This window comes from Lepisma saccharinum, chromosome 10, assembly GCF_977018435.1.
Source record: "Lepisma saccharinum chromosome 10, izLepSacc3.1, whole genome shotgun sequence".
NCBI classification, from domain to species: domain Eukaryota; kingdom Metazoa; phylum Arthropoda; class Insecta; order Zygentoma; family Lepismatidae; genus Lepisma; species Lepisma saccharinum.
Genome location: NC_139238.1, coordinates 11,373,432 through 11,398,663, shown reverse-complemented (window position 1 = coordinate 11,398,663; position 25,232 = coordinate 11,373,432). Strand labels below are relative to the sequence as shown.

Genomic DNA, 25,232 nt, shown 5'->3' with positions numbered 1-25,232 from the left:
TTTCGGCTCTAATTAAGTAATAATCCCGTCTAGTTGCTCCGAGGCAGTGTTGCCAGACCCCACTCGGTTATCGATTTTCTTACTCATTTCCGTATTATTTTTCAACTGAACGAAAATAATTTTTATATGATGCGATGGTTGACTCATGGTCCAGCTACCTACAGTTCCGGGTTCGAGTCCTTACTTGGAGTTTGGTGTTTCTTTATTGGGGTGACCATATATCGATTTCGTCTAATCACCATTCATCTTCATGGTTGCCAGAGTGGCAGAAAAGCGATGCAAAGTCCGATAAACTGAAAATGCAAGTGTGATTTGAAGTTAATATTTATGTAAGCCTCGGTGGTTTTTTTTCTCTGTACAAGAACGTGAATTGGACATTCCAAATGACATGTATGATGTCATCTGGTAATTGTGAGGTCGTGGCTTCGCGGAGGGGACATGTTCCAGTGCTTCAGATTCCACTTAAACTGTAGTATCAGTTCAGATTATCTGACATATAGTGGACTTATAACCTTTGCATTCTTTTTTTTGGGGGGGGGGGACAAATGCATATTTTATTTCTCTAGGATATTTCGTTTTCATATTATTTTAGTGATTTCATATATATTTTACATTGTGTTTAAAACTGGTATTTCGTTCTTGATTTATTTTATTTCATTCCGCTTTTCTGCCTCTTTTGGCTAATCGCGAAGATGAGGATGAATGCTGATAGGATAAAACGAATGAAGGGACAATCACAAACACAAATGCCAGCACAAAACACAAGAACACCATGAGGTTATATTGTGAGTCCAGGCACCAGTGTCTCACTAGCTTCGTTCTTAAACTGGTGACTTACGTTTTCAGCTTTGTTTTGGTACAGGATGTGTCAACTGTCACTTACATGTCAGAGAGATCAGTTTCCAATCCTGTCACTATAGAAGCGTGGGTAGAACATATACAGGATAACTACCAAATCGACTATCATTTATAGCTTTATAGTATTTTGATTAGAGTGCGCGTCAAATCTCCTGCATATGGCGATAGCCAATAGCAGCGCACTGCAGCGGTGCCATGTCTCACACGGAAAAGAGACAAGCGTGTTTGAGCGAAACGCCTTGTCACGGAGAGCACGGAACTAGGCAACGCAGCACGTCTGTGATTCGCTGGTGCTGTTCAGCCGTTCAAGGCCATATGCAGGAGATTTGACGCACACTCTAGGGATGCAGGGGTTCGTGATGTTTCTCATTTTAAGCGAATGTCGCGCCACGTTCTTGAAACAATTTAACTGTTTACCTCTACTTTATGCACACAAAAAATCTGGCGGCAATTTGTGTCGGATGCACCCTTCTGGCACTTACGATATCGTGACAAAGTATAGGAAAAATCTTGCGCTCTCAGCTACACGCATGGCTTGCATGATGTCGATCAAACCGGATGAATGTATTTAAAAAAAAACATTTTCCGGTGTGGCACAGTTAAATATAGATTTACGCTTACAGCAGTGTTTCTACAATAAAGCAACAGATGTGTGTTCTATTGAGACACATTTCACTTAATAGTATTTTCATACTTCAATCTGCCACTGTCAGAAAGAACCTACAACTTTCGAGTTTGCAACAAACCGTGTCCCCTACAGAAGTGTCTAGATTGGAGAATCTGATGGGTATGGGTATTCCAATGTGTATGTTCTCTTTCATCAGTTCATCCTCGCCGGACCCTGTGGCTGAGTGGTTAGCACATCGTGCTGCGACGCCAAGGGTCCCAGGTTCGAATCCCGCTCGGGTTTGGTTGTTTGTGAATGTCCATTCATCAATTTTATCATTTCATCACTCCTCCCCATCTTCGCAAATTAGCCAAGAGGCACAAAACGGGAAGTAAAATAAACTAAATCAATCAGTTCATCCTCATCGTCGCGAAAGGTATAGCCCAATGGAACAATAACAAACAGTTCGTCGCGATGTATTCTGCTACTTTTAGCTAGTAGCGAGGATGAGTGATGATATGATGAAATTGATGAAGGGACCTCACAAAGAACATCCATGCCCAGGCCAGGATTCGAACCGGCGTCGAAACGCGCTGTGCTAACCACTCCACCGAGGAGGTCGGTCCAAGTATTAATATATGTTCCATTGGTCAGTGATGTGACGGTTAAATATCATGGTTGCATCTCACTATGCCACTGAAAGGTTTCGAAATATATTCGCGAAAGACGAATACAAACGAACCGATAGCGTTAAAGAGGAAGAAAGCCACATGCAAAAGCTCTTGACATCTTCAATGCTTCCGTTGTGAGTCACCCCACACCCAACCATTAAGGTTTCATGGTGCCATAAAGTACGAAGTGCCGCTTTTCTGGCTCACTGTCTTCAGACGTTGAGAAGTTACTGCTCTCTGAAGTCTTAAGTTTAGTTTTGCCAGTTTGTTTCAAAGATGTTTCTAACCAGCACTAATTTAGCATCCGTATCGAACTGATTGGCCAGTTACTATCTTTTTTTTACCATTTTTACGATCATCTTAGTTCGTTTATTGATGGTAATAACTGTCTTCCAAATAGCAACCTTTCGTTCTCAACTGGGATTTACGATCCATCTCTGCTGCATGTTGCTGAATTGCTGAATCGATAATTATGTGAAAAAGTTTAACTCTGAATTAGTGACTAAGTCTTCCATCGAAGACAACGGGCCTATATCTTCCACGATTCCTCAACAATATACCCATTTTTTTTATTTGGTAGTTAAGAAATTGATTGATTGATTGATTTGGTGTTTTAAGTCCACAGTATGGCTAGTCGGGACTGGACCTACAGTTTAAAGTGGGATCCGAACCACTATGTGCCTCCACTGGGTATCAAACTCGAGACCCCTTGGTTACAAGGCGACGACGCTACCACTGCGCCATCGGGGAGGCCCTACTAGTTAAGAAACTAGCAACATCTGTGTATAGTAAGTTTTCGAACGTGATTAGTAATGGCCCTATACTCTCTTGTAGAGTATAAAGGCACTTGTATGCACTTACTCCAGAAATTTCCGGAGTATAGAGTGTACCTTATAAATGACCATGGCAGTCTCTGACTCATTGATTGGATTGGTTTATTTTTCTTCTTTCCTACAACTTTTTGGCTAATCGCGAAGATGAGGATGAGTGATGAAATTAATGAAAGAACACTCATGCTGAACCCGGGATTCCAACCCTGTAGCTATGCTAAACATTTCGCCACGAAGGTCGGCTCTCCATGGCCGTTTCTAAAGAATTAACAGACATTACATTGTTCCCCCTAATTAATGTAATGTTAATGATTGTTTTAAAACATATTTATGATTCACGCAACTTAATTGATAATCATTATCCATGCTTATGCACGGTAAAATATTGAAATTGAAATTTAAATACGGTTGCGTACCGTTTGTTTTTTTCAACGTAACATGCAGGCTGTTAAATTTTAACCATTGAATATTGTAAATTTTACGGAATGGAACAAATCGGCATCATCGATACTCTCTAGGAGCGCACCAGTTATCCCACTTTTATTTTTCCTTATTTCAATGTTGTTGGCGTAGACTCATAGTGATGCATGCTAACTGAGAGCAGACTAGAACGCTCTGACAAGATAGGAAAAAAGGAAATAAAGATGCCGCAACAAGAACAAAGCCAACGCTTCGAGCTAAAAAAAAACAAGAGTTCCCTCCGTCCCATTTAACTTGTGCAGAAAAAGCCGAAGATAAGCTGAAAGTAATGCACGAGGAAGGACGGTACAGATGAATGCTGACCTTACAGCAGTTTTCTGTGCTATGATTAGCATTTATGTCAAGAACACAATGCCAAATCCTGTACTGAATGTTCAGGTTCGGTCATTGTTCGTTTGTTATTTATTGCCCTTCCTGTCAGAATTTGGTAACCGTGTGATGTACTGTTTTTCAGGAAATGTGATTTAACTGGTTTAAGTCGATCATGTGGGCCGCGGTTAATAAAAAATCAGACTAGGCGTGTTGTTTTTTTCTTCTTTTCGGAGGGGGTGTTGCAATTTTTTTTAAGTATGTTTGGTGTTAATCTCTCATTTACATGCAAGAGCATACCAACAAAACGTTCAGAGATTAGGTCTTTTGTGTTAATGTAGACATTATAAAGCACCCAGGCAGTTAGTTTAATGAGGATAGATACTGAAAGTTCATGCAATAAAATGAGCACTTTTAAATGTTTACATATGAATAATCTCGTGTGATACTTTTTTAAGATCTATATAAATGTGAGCGAGGGTGATGTTTGGTCGAACCTTGAGATTAGCTGGGGGGATGTAACTATGTTTCAACATGGTGACGATGAGACAGCGAAATGTGCTACCTTGGGGGACACCATCTCCTTGACTTCGAGCACTGAATATATATTGTATATATATATATCTCAAGAACTGGGGAACCATATGGGGCCAGCCACTTTTCCAGGGCACGGCCCACCCTGCTCTCTCTTAGCATCGCCACTGGCTGTGTGCGTGAACATCGTGAATTGATTGAAGTTTCCTTTACCCTTAACAGCAGTAAAGACAATTTAGTATTGATACGCTTCAGTATGTTCGAATTGCAATGACTGAGATATTAGGATCAGTATAGATTGTGCTCTATATATATATACACACACACACTTTTTTCTAGCGAATTTTCCATGTTTTCTCAGGAAATCCTGATTTCTTGCACCCCCAATGAAAAAACTGTGTATGTATATATAATAGTGTGAGATCAAAGGTATTCGGCGCTTCAAACTGAAGGAATGAATACTAGAAAGTTGTATACACGATACTGAGCCCGACTGTTAGTAAGAAACTTTCACAAGGTTTGAGAATCAAACTTTTATGATTTAATTATCTCATATTTTTATTTAGTGCCCATAAATACCAAGGAATAGCAGACGAATAGGAAATATTTTAGAAAGAAGTGATAACCATAGCAATCTCCTGAGCTGGAATAAGGGAACCACTTTGTAACAGTCACAATCGGTTGAGCCTTTTTGATTGTTCTGATACGTGCTTTGCACGTCTTAACAGGCAAGATCCCAGGAGATAAACAACCCCGGACTGCAAGGAAATGTAACAGGCGGCATATATATTATGTTTATATAATTATATAAAAGAGGACAATTCTTTTGTTGCTTGGTGACATCGGGTCCAGGTTCAAGTCGTGGCTGTGTGTGCTTCTTCGACATCACATTTGGAGAGCGCATTGTTAATAGAAATGCCACAATATTCTTTGTTTACGGGTTTCTGCTTTAAAAAATGCAGTTGAAGCATTGTTTCTGGACGACACAACGTGGTCACCAAAACAAAAGACTTGCATTTTTCTTTCTCTCTTAACTCATCTTCCTGAAGACCACGCATGCATATTCCTTTCTTTCTTGTTTACAGAGTTTTTCCATTGGGGGTCCAAGAAATCGGGATTTGGACAAGTTAGTTTTTTGTTAATATAGTTTCTTTTACGTTGCCTTTGTCGCTTTTGGCTAATCGCGACGATGGGGACATACGAGGGATGATCGGAAAAAAAGGTTACAAAGCATATAACTTTTGTTTTATTCACTGTAATGTAACGAAAATTTATGTGTAAATTAATTACATGTTTGTCTTGTTGCGAGTTTGAGGACTTCGGATTCTGACCATGTATACCCGAGAAGCGGACATTTAAAATGGTGACTCGTCTAGAAAATTGGTCAAGAGTAGAAGTGAGGGCAGTGGTGCGGTTCCTGTGAGCCAAAAACACACCTGCTGACATTCATAGGCAGATTGTGGAGGTGTATGGGGAGGGGACAATTTCAAGGCAACATGTAGCGAAGTGGTGTCGTGCCTTCAAAGAAGGACGGACCAGTATTGTTAATGACAACCCTGGACACAGCAGTAGGCCCAGTACCTCAACCACTGACGTGAACTGTGCTCTTGTGGATGAGTGTATTCGTGAGGACAGAAGAACATTACGCTCAATATCAGCTGAGCTGGGACTACCATTTGGTTGGCTGGCCACCATTATCTGACATGTGATGATGTCAAAAGAGCTGCCTCACGGTGGCTGCGAGAACTTGACGCGGATTTCTGTGCAACCGGTATGGAAAACCTCATCTACCGTTGTGACAAGTGCTTGAACAAAAAAAGTGATTACATCGAGGACTAGTGTTGAGTGCCCTCCATCATCAGGTGTGTTGATGTTCCAGCTATGTCTAACACATACGCCATAATAGGCTTCGTAACCTTTTTTTCGATCATCCCTCGACATATGGACGACACAGTACAAACGTGGAGGATTATCCTGGGTGTGAATCGCTATTCCGGAGCCTCGTTAGCCTGCAAAATGTGGCCTCGGGTTATTAATGTGGCGACATCCGTCCATTTGTTCCTACAGTTAGACACAGAACCTCAATCTCCAGAGTACACACACATTTCAGTCGGTTGAGAATTCTAGGGTATTCTGGAAAAAGCACCTAAGTCACAAGCTGCGATTTTCTGTTGCTCTCATTTGTCACACTACATCAATTGCAGGAAATATTATCTTATATTGGGCATATGTAGGCTCTAACCAGTGAGGATCCAACATTTATATCATGTCTGTAATGTTTGCTGTTAAAATAATAAACATTAATAACTAGAAATTACGTAGAACTGTGTGTGCCTTATCTTCAAGAATTAATAACTGGGTGTACTGTAAAATTACATTATTTAACTTAGTACGTTTTCCAGAACAACATAGATTTTTTCCCACTAACCGTGCGTACAAAGTGTATCACTGTACATGGGCGTAACATGGGACCTAATTTTGAGGGGGCAGAATCAAACATGGGCCTAATTTTGAGGGGATAGAAGAATCAAACCTGGAGCTTAACTTTGGGCGAAGAGACTCGGAAAGTTTTCCATCCCATAAAATGAGCGTTCAGTATTATTTGCTAAATAACTGTGACGTTTGCGAAATCACTCTTTATTACTTTCTTCCTCCTTGTAAATTTAATAAACCTGAAAATTTGGGAGGAGCAAAGTGCCCCACCTTGCCCCCGCCAAGTTACGCCTATGTCACTGTATAAATCACACCGTATTACTAAGTTCGTTCACCCTGTAGGAGAAGGGTTTGCTGGAAGTTCAGCAAAACGTAGGGGCGCATACCGGAATGGACGTCGTTAGGTTTTATAAAGAAACTGGCTGGAGATAAATTATATTAATGTGGCAACATTCGTCCATCTGTTGCCAAAGTTAGAGAGAGAACCCAAATCAATTTCAGTCTGCTGAGAATTGAAACATGATCTACACCCGCATGTGGTGCGGAATGTACATTTCTACTTTTGCGGGGGAGGGGGGGGGGGCAGGCAGAGAGCAATTTCTTGTAAAAGAGGAGGAACGCAAACATTATCAAGTAGTTAACAAGGACTGGGTTGCAGCCTCAGCCGCGGTGACGTCATCCTCGTTTTGACCTTCACGTCTCCCCCCGCCTAGCCGCCATCCGCTGTTACTCATGTGGCGAAGTTATTCTTCCACGGCTCACGTATTGTTTTGCTGCTACAGTTTTTCTGTCATTCACAATACAAAGGCTGATGTGTGGATGTCGTTCTTTGCCTGTTGTGAATGAAAAACAAAGCTACCACCAGTCTCTTGTCCAAATCTTGAAACAAACTTGTTCCAGGGTTGGGGGAAATGGCCTTAAAGTCGCTTTTTTCCCCCCTCTCGTTCTTGGTCTGTTTCCCCCCCTTTTAAAGATCAATGAAGTACTTTTTTTCTCATTTTGGGGAAATAATGACCTCTCGGTCAGAACCAAACAGGTGAGGAAGGATACTGAGGAAAATAACATTTTGTTCGATCCATTGATTTGGTTTAGTTTACTTCGCTTTTGTGCCACATTAAGAATAATGCTAAAATATTTTTCAAAGCAGCAAAAGAGAGAGGTTTGGAAGCTAGCAAAGATAAAACTAAATATATGCTTACAGGCCGAAACAAAGTGGTAGGTAATAATCAAAATTTAATTTTTGATAACTCGTTTGAACCAGTTTCCAAGTTCAAGTACTTAGGAGTAATATTAACAAATGAAAATGATATTAAAGAGGAAATAAAAAGCAGGCTTAATTCAGGAAATGCATGTTACTTTTCTCTTCATAAACTTTTGTCTTCTCGTTTAATATCTAAGAAACTAAAAGTTAAAATATACGAAACAGTAATTTAGCCTGTAATATTATATGGATGCGAAACTTGGTCCCTTACATTGAAAGAGGAATATAAATTGAGAGTATTTGAAAATAAGATCCTTAGGAAAATATTTGGGCCTAAAAGGGATGAGGAGACAGGTGAGTGGAGAAGGTTACATAATTTAGAACTACATAATTTGTATTCATGTCCAGATATTATTAGAATGAGTAAATCAAGAAGACTTAGGTGGGCAGGCCATGTGACACGAATGAGAGAGGAGTGTACAGGATTCTTGTTGGGAAACCTGATGGTAAGAGACCAGTAGGAAGACCAAGACGAGGATGGTGGGATAATGTTGAGATGGACCTAAAGGAAATTGATAGGGATGGAAAAGAGTATATAGATCTTGCTCAGGATAGGGACAGATGGAAGGCCTGTGTTGCTGCAGCCATGAACCTTCGGGTTCAAGAAGGCTAGAGAGTTAGTTTTTCTGTCACTTTTGGCTAAACGTGAAGATGTGTGATGATCCGGCGCAGAACCACGGGTAGGGCCTTAGGGGCGATCACGTCTCTTAACTGGCAGGTTTCTGGATTATGCCTGATATTTTTGAAGACTCGAATGTTCTGTCTTTTGTTTAACAGGCTCGAAAATATTTGTTAAAGTTTGATTTTTGCTCATGATAGGCTAATCGGAAATGGAAATACAAGTTATATTTGTATCCTACAAAGGGGATCGAACCCAAGACCCCTGGAGAGAATAGATTGTTGTTTTCTTTGTTACTTTACTCTTCATATCTGATCGTTTAGTTTACCGTAGCAATTGGAGGAATTATAATAACAGCATTCAGTAACCATCTATTCCAGTCCTGAACCCATACTTTTCCAAAACATTACTCTAATCTCTAGGACATGGAAGTTAGTTTGCTTCGTATTCACAGTGCCACATACTGTTTACATCAAACAGTGCAGGTGTAGATGAGAATTGATTCCCGGCAAAGTGAGGCACCCGACTCCCTCCCTGCTGTAACTTCTGGATCCGCCACTGGTGGTGATATTATGAAATTGATGAAGGGACACTCAAAAGAGCGCCGAGGCCGGGATTCGAACATAAAAACGACACTAAAACTGGTCCTGGACTTTCAACTCCTGAGACAACTCGTGCTAGAAGGGATGGAGAGAGAAGCAACGAAACAGGAGAATAAAATGTGGAAGTCATGCGGAAAAAAAAACTATTGTGAAAAAATAGTATGTTATTAACTTCTTTTCTCACAAAAAAGCAGCAAAATAAAGGACGTTGTACTTTACAGTAATTATATTTTGTTCGCAGAATGATTATTTTAATAGTGAATATTTTTTACTCTTAATTAATTGTAGTGCAATAATGAAAACATGTTTCAATTTTTCGTAAAAATATTAGGTTTGTGTTTCGTAAAAAAAGTGTGCGTAGGTTGACTATGGGGGTGTCAGGTCCGATAATATATATTAATGAATTAATGAAATCCCAGTTCTTTTAAAATCAGAATTTGTCGATAGGCTGTAAGTTGGGTAATTAAATGATAAACCTATACTTTGAATGTGTTCGCCCATATTGTTTGCAAGCAAGGAAAAACGAAAAGGATGTATTCATGCGGGTTGATGTGACCTTTTAGGAAGGTACTGTGAAGGTTCATTGTAACATATACAGAACACTGGAATAATGGTAAAAAATTATTCTTTTCGAAGTGGATGTCAGTTTGTTTTACCAGGCGAGTTTCGGACTATCATCAATAACAAATTTTGTTTGTCTGTAATGTGCCTGTAATAAACATTGCATTTTGTTCCTACAACCTAAAAACATTGTTCTATCGTTAATATTATTGAGCTGGTTTTTCGTTGCATGCCAAGAAAGCATAGAACCGAACTAAGCCGTAAAACAAATAAGCTGATTAACAATTAGGTTATTAAGTCTCATAAAGTAAATTTCACATTAGGGTTGCCACCGATACATAATTTTAATTCTTTATTCATTTACAAGACCGTTCCGCTCTGCTAACATACGCATAAACAGATGGAAAGTAGAAAAGCATTTGGTTCATTTTGCTGTGTTGTTTCATCCACATATAAGCTGCTTTAAGTACATTAACACGCTTTACTTTGCTGGCAACTCTGTGTTAAAAATCACATGTGTTCGAGTGATGTCTGAGCGTGGTTTTGGCGTGTTTGTAAACTGGACGAAGAGTTATTATTTGCCGCTCTACTTGCGAGGTGTTAAATGCAAGGTATTAATTAGCTTAATCTTGTGCTACTTTTTTTTTGGTAGCTAACGGAAGATTTGTTTGTTGACTCAGTTTCATTCCGAAATATGATATGTTATTGACATGGGCATCGGGAGGACCGTTGACCCTCCCTGGAAATTGTTCATATCAAGTTAACAAAAAAGTAAATAGCTTGTTATTTTTATTGTTAATAACAGAAATACAGTTAATTTAGTTAGTATTCGAACAGAGTAACCAAAGTAAAATTAAAGAAAATATTAGATCGACGAAATTTTGTGTAAAATGCAGGAACTATGTTGTCTTGTATCTTCATATTCTACAATTTAATCCAAAGAATAAATGATTCCACAGTTTCGAAAATTCCAAAAAGTATACTGTCATGTGGGGGGTCACACAATATAAACTTTTTGAGTAAAATTTTACCTAACTTTTAAAGCCTTTTCTTGAACGAGGTGTGTGAAAGTTAATAATAAAATACAATAACTATGAATTTCAGTACATTAACTGTATGAAACGTAAAAAATGCTGGATATTCACTGATCTGTTAGATCGAGTATCAAAATCTCCCCATTTTTATAATAATAATACATTTGGAATATAATGGTTTATTTTTATTAGTTTATAATAGTTAACTATAACCATAGTAATAATAATTATTGTTATTCTTTATATTAATCAAGTTTTATAAATGGTCTGACCTCCCCCCCCCCCCCCCTACGATGCTTATTGAAACGAACAGAAAAAATGATGGGATCTCTTAAGGAAAGGCAAAAATATGTGACAACTATCTTTGGGTTTGGCACAGGTGCTGTCAGTTCAGATGCGCCTGAACTTACTCATGAATAGTGTTCGTAACAAATGTGGCTAGCTTTATGACTGAACAAATTAATTAAGTTGTTCAAAATATTGATTAATATTAGTGGGTAAGTATTCCTCCAATTATAAGCATCAATTTACCAGAGTTCTGCTTTAAAATATTTAAAAATTACGTCATAAAATTAATATATTTGTTATGTAATCACAAAATACAGTTTTTTCACATAATATTTGTGCGAAAGACTAAAATGCAAGAAAAGTATCGGCTATGTGTTTTCTTTATCTCTTTCCTAAGAACTGTCTTGTAAAGGGAATCGGCGCGCTATTCTTGCGTGACACACCACACCCTTCGTCTTTCTACGCATTTTGTTGTATATCCCGGCTGCGGTCACTACTTTGCCAGGCGCAAGTTGTTTTTTGCATTCCTCGCCGAGTGTTGACGTGTCCGCGTAATAGCCGGAGAGATATTCCCACGCCGGAAGGAATTCTGTCAATTAAGCATCCTCCGCTGGGCGTCTTCGGCGGGGATGGCCTTTGACCACTGCAGGCGAATCTGAATACAAGAAAGGGTCTGTCGCAGGCTGAGAAAGGAAGAGTCCTCTTCCTGCGTTCATGTTCGAACGTTCATTGGTGGTTGAATTAAGTATGACGCTGTCCTGAACCACGTGCAGTTAGATTCGTTCTACAGAATGAAAAAGTACATATTTTATCTGTCGTCATGGGCGTCGAGCGGGGGGGAGGATGATTTGTCCACACACCCTCTAATGCCCCCCCCCCCCAATTCCTCGGCACATAATGTTTTTTCATTCATTGACTTTATTTTACTTCGCTTTTCTGCCACTTCTGCCGAATCGCGAAGATGACTGATTGATTTGGTGTTTTTAGTCCACTTTATGCACAGTAAGGCGAATCGGGACTGGACCTACAGTTAAAAGTGGTGTCCGAACCACTATGTGCCTCCACCAGGTATCGAACCCGGGACCCCTTGATTACATGGCAACGACGCTACCACTGCGCCATCGGGGGGGGGGGGGGCATCGCGAAGATGAGGATGAGTAATGATATGATAAATTTTATTGACGGACACTCACAAAAAGCACCAAAACAATTTTCAAGGGAAGTTACTGAAATCACCCACCTTATTGGAAGATTTTCAAATAACACACTGGCTATGTGTTTGCTGTTATGTGGTCCTGCATCGTGTAATGACCTACACAGGTTTAACTTTCTGAAAGGCATTAAAACACTTTTACGTGACTTTTATATAGTTCTTTATAAGGAGTTCATCACCATAAATTCACAGGGAACAGTCAATTATTATTTAAGTCTCTCGAATCACGTATATGCAGTAGCGGCGATAGGGGAGGCAAGGACAGTTTACTTTCCCTTGGTAGGTAAGGTTTAGAATTGTGCTTAGGCAAAAATGGCAAAAAGGTGGGGGAACAACTGCCCCCCACGCCTCCCCACCTAATCGCCGCCACTGTTTATAGGTGCCATTTACGGTAAATGAGATAACATACATTTCCTGAAATAGACTCTTGATTAACGTAAATAAAGTTACACCGCCAGAAGACGGTTTCCTATACTACCGAGAGAGAAAAAAAGTGTGGAATGACCAAACAATACAGGGTAATTATTAGAGCCCGGAAGTTCAGGCATTTATTTTCGTTAAAATAGGCAGGCAAAAAGGCATTTATAATGTTGTAAATAGGCACTAAAAATGAAAAAAAAAAAAGGGCACATTTAGAAGTCGCTTACTTTTATCTATAATTTCTGGCAAAATGTTAAAATCTAAATTGGGAAGAGCATTTCAATTTTCTCCGTCTTGATTGCACATAACTACAAGGTGCTTTTTAAGTTCTAAACATTCATTGATAGTCGTCTGTCAGAGAGAATGTTTTTCATAATAGAAAATGATCTTTCTACTTCGACAGAAGTTATTGGAGCATACATATAACAAGCTAATGTAGCTGGACTCATTTTGGTAACAGCATTTTCACCTTTTAGAATATCACAAATTGTTTTCAATTGTTTCAAGTCCTCATTTGCACTCACTACCCGTTAGCACTTTTCCGCAACAGCTCACCCCTTTTCTCCTGGGACTTCCATCATCTGCTGCATAGATTCCTCGAAGATTTTCATGGATGCTATAATTGTAATTGTCTCTGGCAATGCACCATAATGTGCAAAAGTAAACTTGAATAGCATAGGAGTTTTTTTCACTTCACGAATTGAAGCCACTTCATTTTCTGGCAGAGCATCGATCACCTCACTGATTTTTTGAAGGTTGTTAGCATAATATATAGCTGCTGATATCCAGGTTCTCTATCTCGTCAAGACTGGTTGCTGAGGTAAACTAAGCTCAATCGCAACTTCCTGAAATTTTCGGGTTCGAGAGGGAGATTTCAGAAATATTTTCTTTGTGTTCGAAATCAACCTGTCCATTTCAGCAGTCAATCATGCACAAGAAATGTTAACCGAAAGGCAATATCCTGACTCAGCATGAAATACTTTTTTCTCACACTTTTCTCCTTCAGCAATGTTGAAACATGCCTGAGTTCAATATTACTTAAATAAGGCGAAAATTATTCACATAATAAACGGAAGAAAAATAAATGCCAACAACGTTTTTTGGGAGAAAAATAATTTATATACACATTTTTTTTAAAAAAATGTCATATTTCATTGAAAAAGGCAAAAAAGGCATTATAATTAAAAATAGGCAGTGGGGTCCAAAATAGGCAAAATGAAAAGGCTTCCAAAACATTCGAAACAACGTAAGAAACGTATATCCGGAAAAATTTTATCAATATATGCAGTAGATAAAAAGAGGCATTTTGCCAAACTTCCGGGCCCTAGTAATTATAAACGATTCATCAGGTTTGAAACGGCTGCATTAAAAAATATATAACAGATACAATAAAGAATGATAAATGAAAATAAACAGATACTGTTCAGGCATACTTTCACAAACATTCAACGTGGCTTCCTTTCGTCACAAGACACACATCAATGCGATAGTCTAGTTCGCCCCACACGCGCTCTAGCATATCCCTACTAATGGTCGTAAATGCAGCTGTAATGCGATTCTGCAGCTCAACCAAAATTGTTGGTGGTGGCACATACACTGTGTATTCTAGTCTCTGGGCTTCAGGCTTCGCAGATAAACCTAGCTAGCCTAGAACAAAACTGCCCTAACTCGCTCCACTGTTTCATCAGAAACGCTTAGGCGTCCTGTGCTTTTACCTTTACGCAGGCAACCAGTTTTCTTAAACTTAAATGCTTTGGTGACTTGGCGGTGCAGTTGCAAACTGTCCAGGAATGCACACTGTACGGTAACAACGGAAAAACACTTCTCATATTCCAAAACACAGAATGCTTTCTGCTGCATAGACGCCATTTTGGAAAGTAGGTTTGTGCTGCCACCTATCGGCAGGCGTCAAGGTTACAAATATGAGAAATTAAACTTTCAGATGTGTTCTTTCGTTTCATGATTAGCACACACGTATTATATTAATAGTTTTGGAAATATTTCACTTTAAAACCCGATTAATCATTTATAATTACCCTGTATTTTCTCTTAACCAAATAGTTGTTTGAATAGGCAACAAGCAAAATGCTTGTTCACCAGATCCAAATTCCTTTAGCTACGAAAGTAGAAGGTTTACTCATTGTAGCGGAAGGTATACGCTAATGAGTAAAAAGGTTAACCGCCTTGTACTTGTACTTGTACCGACTACAGCACTGGGCGAGACAGAGACTTCCCTCGTCTCGGCACTACCTTTGCGAGGGTGCTACGCATTGTTAAGTGGCGTGCGTGCAGCGCTGAGCCTTGGTGTCATTTATTATGCTTTCTAATTGATCCGGCGGTGTTTGGTTTACATCCAACAAAGTAGAATGTGGAGTTGATAATTAAATGTGCATTTGGGTGTGATGCTATTTATGCCGTCATGCCTAGGCGGCCATCGCCGTATGCGAGATCCCTGTGTTACAGCATGTTTTATGGCAACCGTGGCTTCAGCAATGATTGAACAAAGTACACTGCACGGAAAAGAATAAGGCTGAGCCTATATTCTCACCGATACAGATACTTGAAAATTGTAATAATTAAAAGTTGTTCCAAGATATTGTTTAATACTTGTTCGTAACTATTACACTCCAGTTATATTCATAAATTTAACAAGATTTTTTTAAAAATAGTCAAGATTCAAGAATTATATCAGAATATTTATCTACTTGTTATGTTGTGACTAAATTAAATTTTTCACACGAAACTGGTGTAGAATGAAAAGAAACTTCTAATTTCCAGGAACATTATACTCCGCCATAGTGTTGCTCGGCATACAATATTGGCCAAATTATTGGACTCATTAGTTCAATAAAATTAAACACAGATAAACTTACTTTATGTTCAGTTGGCTCTTTTCGAGCCCATTTAATCACTTTTTCTGTACGATTCCTTTATCACTCTTATTTCTAAACTTCAAACCACGTGGTTTATGAAATTACATGTTGTTCCGGAGATACAAATAAAGAACACCCTTACAACAATCAGAATTAACATTATTTCCTTTGTAATTATCAAACAAATAGCATAAATAACACGGTAAACAATGTATGTGTTGTTCCAGGAATTTTTGCGAATGTGCAATGTACCTATTACTGGTAAAGAGAAAAAAAAAAGTGCTCCCATGTGTTTTGCACCACGCCATAAAGGCGTATAGGCGCCGGAGCCGCTTGAACAGGTGGAAAAAATCCCGGTTCTCCCCCGTCGGGATCGAACCCTGGTATCTCGCATTGTAGTCAGACGCCCTAACGACCGAGCTACCGCGGCACTAGGGATACTACATTACCTATTCTTGGGACACAGTAAAAGAAAGGATTGTGGGAAACAAGATTATATCGAAGCAGATAAACAGTTTAATCTCATAAAAAGTTATAACAATAGTCAAATATACGTATTTACACTAGTGTCCAAAATTAAAGCAACAAACAGAAATCCTTTCCTCGTGTGAATTTTTTTATATATAAATTTGCCAAGTTTATCCTGTTGCTATCGTGATTTTTTGTTGATAAATCCTGGCACATTACGGTTGCTTTATTTTCTATCTTAAACCAGTTGTCTATGACATCATAAATATTACTATCACCTGATCGTATTATGTGGTTAAATGGACACACGGGAAAGAATTTCAGTTTGTTGCTTTAATTTTGGACATTAGTATAGTTAGAACATTTTCAAAACAAGGCATTATGGGCTTCTTTTTTGCAATGAGTCCAATAAAATGGCCAATACTGTATTTGCGGAGCTCGTGAGGTAAAGTACCGGCTCAGCCCTAGAAAAGAACTAATTTGTTGAGTTCAAAATCGCTTGATTGAGCTTCTTGATAACCTCAAAACAAAACTGCATGGTAACGTTTACTAACTTTGCTTGTTTTAATAAAATATTTCTGTAATTCTAAACGATAAATCTCTGAATGCTAGTGACAACGGTACTCTATTATCATGCAGTGCTAATTGGTCATTATCCATGTATATAGGAGCGTTGTGAATTAGTTGGTAAGTGCACCAGATTTGTAGTAAAATCATTGGTTTGTCGTGGGTTCGCATGAAGGCGAGAGAAAATGTGCTCTCTCGAGTGTTAAAATAAATAATGAACAATGGATAATGTCAAAATAACATTACATGGTAGTTCTAAACGAATTGGTGATATTTATTACAAAAATTGATGCTGGTGAACATGTTTGTCAGCATGAACCCTGACGGAAAAAATGGGGGTGAAAGCGAATGTATTGACGTGATATATTTATGTTATAAAATGGGAATGCTAGGAAATGACATAAAAAGGTGATGAAGGGTAAAAAGAAGAGAGAGAGAGAGAAAAAGGCACTGTCGTACAGGGGGTGGCTAATGGAGTACAACCCCTCCAGAAATCTAAAGGAAAACAGTACTCGCTAAAAATTATTAAAGTGGTGAATGCAAACCCCCTTAAAATAACTCCCGATCACCATTTTTGTATGTGAACAACTTTTAAATCAAAGGTTAAAAATGGTAGTTACGAAATTGATTGATTGAGTTGGTGTTTTAAGTCCACTTTATGCACAGTTAGGCTAATCGGGACGACCTACAGTTTAAAAGGGGTTCCGAAAAACTATGTGCCTCCACCAGGTATCGAACCCGGCACCCCTTGATTACAAAGCGACGACGCTACCACTGCGCCATTGGGGAGGCCCACATATAGTAGTTACGAAATATTTTATAGTGAACCCCTACTATAATATCCACCTTTTACAATTCCAGCCCCTCCAGTTGAGCTGTCGAGCCAGCCTTAGTTTTGCATGATTTTTCGCTGACACTCTAAACAGCTATAAGAACAGGTAAAACAGAGAGATCGAAAAATCAGGCTTAGCTAGGTCTGACTTGGTAGTATTTGGTAGAGCAATGGCACGGTATGCCAGATACTCAGGTTCAAATCCTGATCGAGCCTGTATTTTCAGTTTAAATTCCTACATAGTGCATCTCCTGTGTGTTCCCAAACGTAAGGTAATACAGTAGAGCGTCGATTATCCGAAGTAATTGGGGGACATGGGTGTTCGGAAAACTGGTTTGTTCGGATAATCGAACTGTACATGTTTATTTGCCAAAAAGAAGTACTGTACAGTAAATTTATTCATAAAAACAGGCATCTCTTTAAGTATGTATTACAAAGTAACGTACAAAGGCAACTTTAGTAGGAATATATAGTATGTGGTACAGTTTATTAAACAAAAATATGTACATATTACATACGCATTTTGCATGAACAATACACACAGTACACAAAATTAAAGTTTAAAAAAATCCTTTATTTTGGTCTGTCTAAGCAAGCCTACACGCTTACGAGCAGCTAAGTCACGTACTTTTTTCATTACAGATATCTGAAAGTGAGCGAGTACACAGTTCGGTTGACCGACGTTCGGATAATCGACGCTCTACTGTATATACGTTCTAGTGTTTATACAAATGATATCCCCGATAATGTGGTGGCTAACTTTGTCGGATCCCACTTTTAGCAGCAGGTCCAGTCCCGATTAGCCTGAGTGTAAAAGTAAACTTCAAGAATACTTCAGACAGACAAGATGTGTGCAGTAATCGTACCCTGTAGTAAAAGCGATACTTGCAGTTGGTGGGTGACTGCCCTACAAGTTGTGGCGTCTCCCGCGCTTGATTGCTGTGACCTTCGTGGGGTGCATCGAGTTAACGCGGCCCTCCTGATCCAGTCACTTAGTCATAACAGAGAGATGTGCCTTTTAAAGATTCACATGGTGATGTTTGCCCGGAAGTCTTATTAGCATGTTAATGGTCAGTTGAAACAAACAGTGGTAGCTTAACATTAAATTCACTTAACATTTTACACTCCATTCAAGACAGACCGTGTGACATATTAGTAAATTTGTTTTTTGCAATTGTGTATCCTCCACTATTTATTATGTACACTTGCCTAGCCTAGTGTTACGGCAGTTTGTTTCCTTTGTTGCAAAAGATGCAATTCAACCCACGTGATTGGATTGCAATAATCATACTGTACCTTCATGTAATATAATGCTCATTCTTATTGATTAATATGAGAAAGCTTCTAACCGTGTGTACAAAGAGTGAAAAATAAGTGTGTCAATATACACTATAAACGTCGCATGCTTGTACACTCCTGTTCACACAAAGTGGCACATCAGCTGTTCAGCCTTAAAAATGTCACTTTATGTGAACAGGAGCGTACCATTAGGTTAATCGAGTTGATGATGGATCCAGGGACGTAGCTACCACGGTTGGCTCTACCCCCACCCCTAATAGTCTGTGAGAATTTTTCAGAATTATAATGGAGCAAAAAAGAGAATAAAGAGAGAGAGAAAAGATGCAAGAGAGTGAAACAATAAAACATGGAAAAGAGAGGATTAAAAAGAAAAATATGGAAAACAGAGAGAGAGTGAGAAAAAAATATTAGAGAGAGAGAAAGGGATATCCAAACCATTTAAATACAAAAATCAAAGGTCACTTGAAAGTCTTTCGTCCACCTTTAAAACCACGATCATTGATTTTCTCTTACGCTTGAAATGTTTGCATCTGAATTTGGCAAAGTATTCTTACATTGAGCCTTACTTAACACGCCAGCGGTCTGTAATTTCTGCTACAGTCTTCTCTGTCCTGTTTTTTAGTATATTTGAAACGGAACAATGTAATTTTCCTAGAAGTGACAACGACATGACCGAGCTATTGTATATAAACAAGCCAGAGCAAAGAAATGGGTGTCTTCATGTGTGGTTTCATATTTTGAATTGTGAAGTTGTACTGACATGGATTTTTCCCAACATATCCAGACAAATATTGGAGTGAAATCTTATCAAAGTTTTTGTTGGTTCTTTTTTCTGTTCCATTCTTTGCTTATAATTCATGACCACACCTTAGATAACCTAAGTGTTCTACCTCAGACACTGCTAACCAGGTCCCCTAGAGTTTATAGTGTATTTGAAGAGTCGTGTGTTCGATTCCAGATTGTGGTATACACGATAGTGTCTCCGATTACCTTGTAATCAAGAGGCCCCGTGTTCAATTTCCGGTGGAGGCACATTACATGCATGCTAAGTCCAGTCCTGATTAGCCTATCTAATACAAAGTTAGGCTTAAAAGAAACTTCGCAACAACTAAACTTTAGGTTCGCACCCGATGAGTCACACCTTGAATTTGAACAATCGAAAACAAAATGTTTCATTGGAGTTATTTTGCCAAAGAATACTTTTATCCGCTACTTTAGGGAACTCGAAGCAAGATCCCGTCAGAACATTTGAAAGTTTGGTTTTACGAACAGGCGATGAGGTTAGCCTGAAGGACGAGCCTAGACATGTTTTGCTTTCCACCTGTTGTCCGTCGATGTGCCATGTTGCGTAACTCAAAATGCAACAGTCATCATAGGGTTATACCACAACAATATTATATGTTGAACATAACATAATGTATTCTAACACTCTCCTTTCTTATTGGGTTATATTAAGTGCAATTCCTATAAGTTTTTCTGGACTACAAGCTATGTTAGTTTCGATTCTCCGCCCCCGTTCTTGTGTGGAGGCAGCATCTTCAAGGTGTAGTACTACGCGGCATGAATCTGGAGAGAGCATCCCACACAATCGCAGGGAAATGGCTGGAGAAAAACAGCAGACGTGTCAAAGATCATACTCGTAAAAGGGTACTACGTTGTGAAAGCAACCAGCTTCCGTTCCGAATAAAAACAAAATCGACAATCTGTGTAGCAGACGGAGTGTTTTTTTTTGTGTTCGTAAGACACCCCGAAGCCAGGAAGTCGTTTCGTCACTCGCAAGGCGTGATCGCCCTAAGCTACAGCACAACCCAAATGTGGTGCTCGATGGTGCATCGAAGCAATTATTCCCGCTCGTTACCGTCATTTTAATTTGTTTGGCACGTGGATATGGTTCACAAGGTGTTTGATTGACAAGTGAAGTCACTGCATACGTCGTCACTAACTAAAATCCTCAAAATGACAAGTCTTTTGGGATTTGTTGACATTATAAAGCGCTGCTCACAGTTTCAGTGGTGTAACGTCGAAGTAAATCAACTGAACGTACCTGTTTGTATGTTGCGTTGTGTCTCCCAAGAGCAAGTTAACAATCCTACGATCCCACACAGCAACAAGTGTCCATCCAATCTGGCCGACAGCGTCGAACTGCGCTCGCCTCGCTTCGGGCTTTCTACGTATTCCCTCCCGTTCCCTTCACTAAGCAGCCGGTGCTAGTTTTTGCCAAGCTCCTCACTCGTCGTCTGCTTGCAGCAGCATGAAGATAATCTTCATTCACATGCCCATCATAAGGCCACAACTAGAGCAACCACGTGAATATTAACATAATGTTTTTAACAGGTAAACCGCCAGTTCGTGATTGGTGACAGGCGAGTATTGTCAATTTTGTGACCGTTTTATTGAGAAAAGTAGGAGACAGATAACAAAAGTGCTCGTAAAGAAAAGAATCGTGGATTAATATCCAGAGAGGTGCATTGCTCGTCGATGTTAATTTTGTAGGTATTTGGAACTCATGTCACTTGCGTCAGTGCTAGTTTCCTGGTATGTAGGAAGGCGATAGTGAGTTGACTGACTTTACGGTTTTATGAAAGTAAGCGGGCATTGAACGTTTTTAATGGATGTCTGTACCAGTTTCATTTGGAGTGCTCTTGCCTTCTAAATCAATTAGGGTTCCATTCACGTTTGTGCCCTTTTGCGTCAGGATTTATTCCAAAGATATCGGGTCCTCCCTGATGGTGTGGTGGTGACGTCATCACTAGGGCCCGGGACTTTGTTATAACATATTTTTCATTTGGCTTCGGATCTAATATTGGAATGAGATATTTACGTATCTGATGAAAATCAGCCGAAATAGACAAACTTGACAAAGCACATTTTGACATATTTCACCAATTTTGCGTTTTTACAACACATTTCTTCAATTTTGTTGTAATAAGACATATTTCTGTATAATTTCGTAATTCTCTCGCACATAATTGGTTATTTCATATTTTTTTCTACGTAGCTAGCACAACGGATAGTTCATATTGTCGATGGCAGGATATGGAAATTGCGGAGGAAGAAAGGTGCCGTCTTTTCTTAGTACCGAACAATAATACCCCACTTTTTTTATCCCGCCGACAATTGATAGCCATGCAAACATTATTGAGAAAAAATGTTCTCTCTCATTATTGCACGGGAAGTAAAGAAGTTTCGTTCTCATTTCTTTGCCTTCTTCGCTCTTCACAAAAATCAGTCAAAGTAAAAATAACATTCGGTACATTACAGCCCCAACTCTACTCTATCGGGTATAGGGGAAATTCTAGAGTACTGTTGTGCATATTTTTTTGTTTTACTGGGAATATTTGTGCATTTTTCTGACATATTTGTAATTTTTCATGACATATTTTCCAATTTATATGACATAATTACATACATATTTTACAGTTTTATAGGACATAAAGTCCCTGGCCCTCATCACATTGTAATCAACGGGTCCCGGATTCGATACCCGGTGGCACAGTGGTACGGATCCTACTTTAAACTGTAGGTCCACTCCCGATTAGCCTATATGTGCATAAAGTGGACTTAAAACCCAACTCAAATATATCAAACTAGTATCGATATCAACAGCAATAAGTACATTGCAACATATAATTATTCGTTTTAATGTAAATATACAATACACTAAGCATCAAAACGTAAAAGGTGTGTAGAAGCCCAAATGTCAACATTTTTTCCACGTAGTGCACCCTTGTCTTCATTTTGCAGACTAGCTAGGCTCTGGCGTCTGGACAAACAACCCGTTTAATCCTTTATGGGGCTCGTGTCGTGTGCTGTCCATTTCTGTTTGTCCTTTCATCAATTTCATCTTTCTTCATCTTCGCGATTAGCCAAATGTAGCAGAAGGGCGAAGAAAAATAAAGTAACTCAATCAATACAAAAAAACACAAATTAACTTGCTATAACTATACTTAGACAAAACACTATTTCTCCAAACCCAAAGTCATGACGATAATAAAGTCATAATTCATAAATACAATTATGGGCCTATTCATTGCACTCCTACGAGGCCAGGGGTCCCGGGTTCGAATCTCGGCCCCGGCTTTATTGGTGTGTGCCCCTTCATCATCTTCGTTGCGACTAGCAAAAAAAGCTACGCTAAATAAACAAAATCAAATCGAACCGAGGGGGAAGTCCCGGACATGGCTCGTGGCTGCTTTTCTTCATTTTTTTTTATATATTACAAAGTCTGACAGGGGGCGTAAGATGGCATTGCTGTCGATGAAAAAGATACTATTTTTTTTTTAATTGAACCATCCGACTAAAAATTCCATATTTTGTTCGTAGAATATGATTCTGCAATAAGAAAGTGGGTTCCCATTTGAAAAAAAAATGAAGTTGGCATCATCGATTGTAACGCATCTACTTAGCCGACAGCGCCATCTTACTACCTCCTTCCAGCAGCATATTTTTCATATGGAACATTTTTTTTCGTACGATGTGTATTTCTAGAGATATTCATATTTTTCATTATAAATGTACTGGGTGAGTCTTTTAAAAGAGACCCCGTGGAAAATGCGCTCCTTGCATGTAGGCAACCTTGGTACACCGAAGAGAAGAGCGGGTTAGAGAACAGTCCAGGATATCGGTGCCAAGCATATTCGACAACATGACATGACATGACATATCCTGGACTGTTCTCTGCCCCACTCTTCTCTTCGGTGTACCAGGGTTGCCTACAAGCAAGGAGTACATTTTCCACGGGGCCTCTTTTAAAAGACTCACCCAGTACTACTATGTATATGAAGGTTGAACTTTGCCCCCAAACACAAATCAAAACGTTGCTGCGCAACTGCTTCGAAGTTGATACAATTGTGTATTAAATACATATTCATGCATTCTGAATCGTGAAATAATGCACAATGAAGTAGTTTGTGATTCTTTTAGTGTTTCTCCCAAATTTCACCTTTGGCACATGTAAAGGACATGGGAATCGTAATTTATTTATTTTTGCTACGTGTGTGTAATGTTTTATACATATTCCGGCATGTAGAAAGCGTATACACAATTTCTATACAAAGTAACATGTACGGACATTGCAAATTGCTATCTCGATATTATTTTTCCGTAACAATTTTCCAATACTCTTTTTTTCTTCTTCTTTTTTTAATCCAAAGTTGGAGCCCACCTGGGAAAAAAATTAGGCCACGCTTCTGACAAACGGTGATATGATGTACAGTCACGGACACTGCCGGCTTGTAACGATTCCATTGAACGTCAATGTATTAATTACCAGCCGGCAGTGTCCGCGACTGTACAATTACCAATACAACGAATTCAAAAGAAAATGCGTGTGGGTGCATTCCATTGCCACGGGTGGGACCCACAGACTACATTTTTGACATTGAAGCAACTATTCTACTGATAGTTAAGCAACATTTTTCTTACAGTTTCTGTGCAATGTATTATGATATGAAATTAAACACTGTTGATTAAACATAACTATCCTTAAAATACTTTGTCAGATTTATAGCTGCAACTGAACAATTTTGTGTTACGGGTGGGACAGATGAAACAATGCCCCATTACTTAATAAGAAATTTATTTTACTTAGTATTTATAAATTTTTTAATTTATGAAAAATAAATTGTTTCAGACAGGGAGAGAAGGTAATTGACTTGAATATTCTTGTGGAGTTGAAGGGGAAGTGTAACAGTTAAAGGAGAAATTAATTGTTTTTTGGTGTTACGGGTGGGACACAATTCAAAACAAAAGTAAATGAAAGAGCAAAAATAAACGAACAATATGTGAAATATCTTCTAAATTATGTACAGTGAAACCTCGATTTTACGTTTTTTCAGGGGACCGAGCTGGAAAGAATAAAATTGAGGAAAATTTTATGACATTTCGCTGTTTTGGGACCATCAAGATTGAATGTAATTGCAGGAAAATGTAAAATCCGGGAACGTAAAATCGGGGTTCCACTGTACGTATAATATTGGATTCTTTCATCCAAATGACAAATCTAGATTGTTGACTCACGCGGCTACAGCATTTCATTTAATTTCAAACATTGGCGCTTTAACATGGAATGTCTCATCTAATTCGAGTGTTAGGTGAAGAATTAATTCGTTATCAAGAATGTTAACCCCATTCTATTTCTCTTCTCGTCGCTCAATTTTCCATTTGCATATTGCTCAATATAATGTCCTGGCATTACATGTGTGCTCTATGGTTCATTCGCATCTCCTTTTCCTAGAATGTATTTAATTGCCAGCAAACGTACTCAGAATTCGAATTGCATGTTTTGTTTTCATTAATTAATCGGTCAATTCGAAGGCATTTGTGATAAGTGAAAAACGCGATGCTGTTTTCTGCGTACTGAAAGTTGAAAGGAAATGGGACGTTTGTAGGACAAGAGATATGCAAATGTAATTTTAAAACGTTTTCGCTCATTAAACCATTTCCACAACGCATCCATGTAATTGAAGATAGGG

The 25,232-nt window shown here is 38.8% G+C and overlaps 2 protein-coding genes across 3 annotated transcripts in view; one reads left to right on the top strand and one right to left on the bottom strand.

Annotated features, from left to right (window-relative positions):
• LOC145993772 (transient receptor potential cation channel protein painless-like) overlaps window positions 1-20,991 on the bottom strand; it is a 62,116-nt gene extending 41,125 nt beyond the window's left edge. The window contains exon 1 of the mRNA XM_083129550.1: window positions 20,804-20,991. The gene's annotated coding sequence lies outside the window, so the exon portion shown is untranslated. The remainder of the gene's footprint in view (window positions 1-20,803) is intronic.
• Window positions 1-25,232, top strand: part of LOC145993773 (gamma-tubulin complex component 2-like) — a 182,136-nt gene that overhangs the window by 120,850 nt on the left and 36,054 nt on the right. The window lies entirely within an intron of this gene.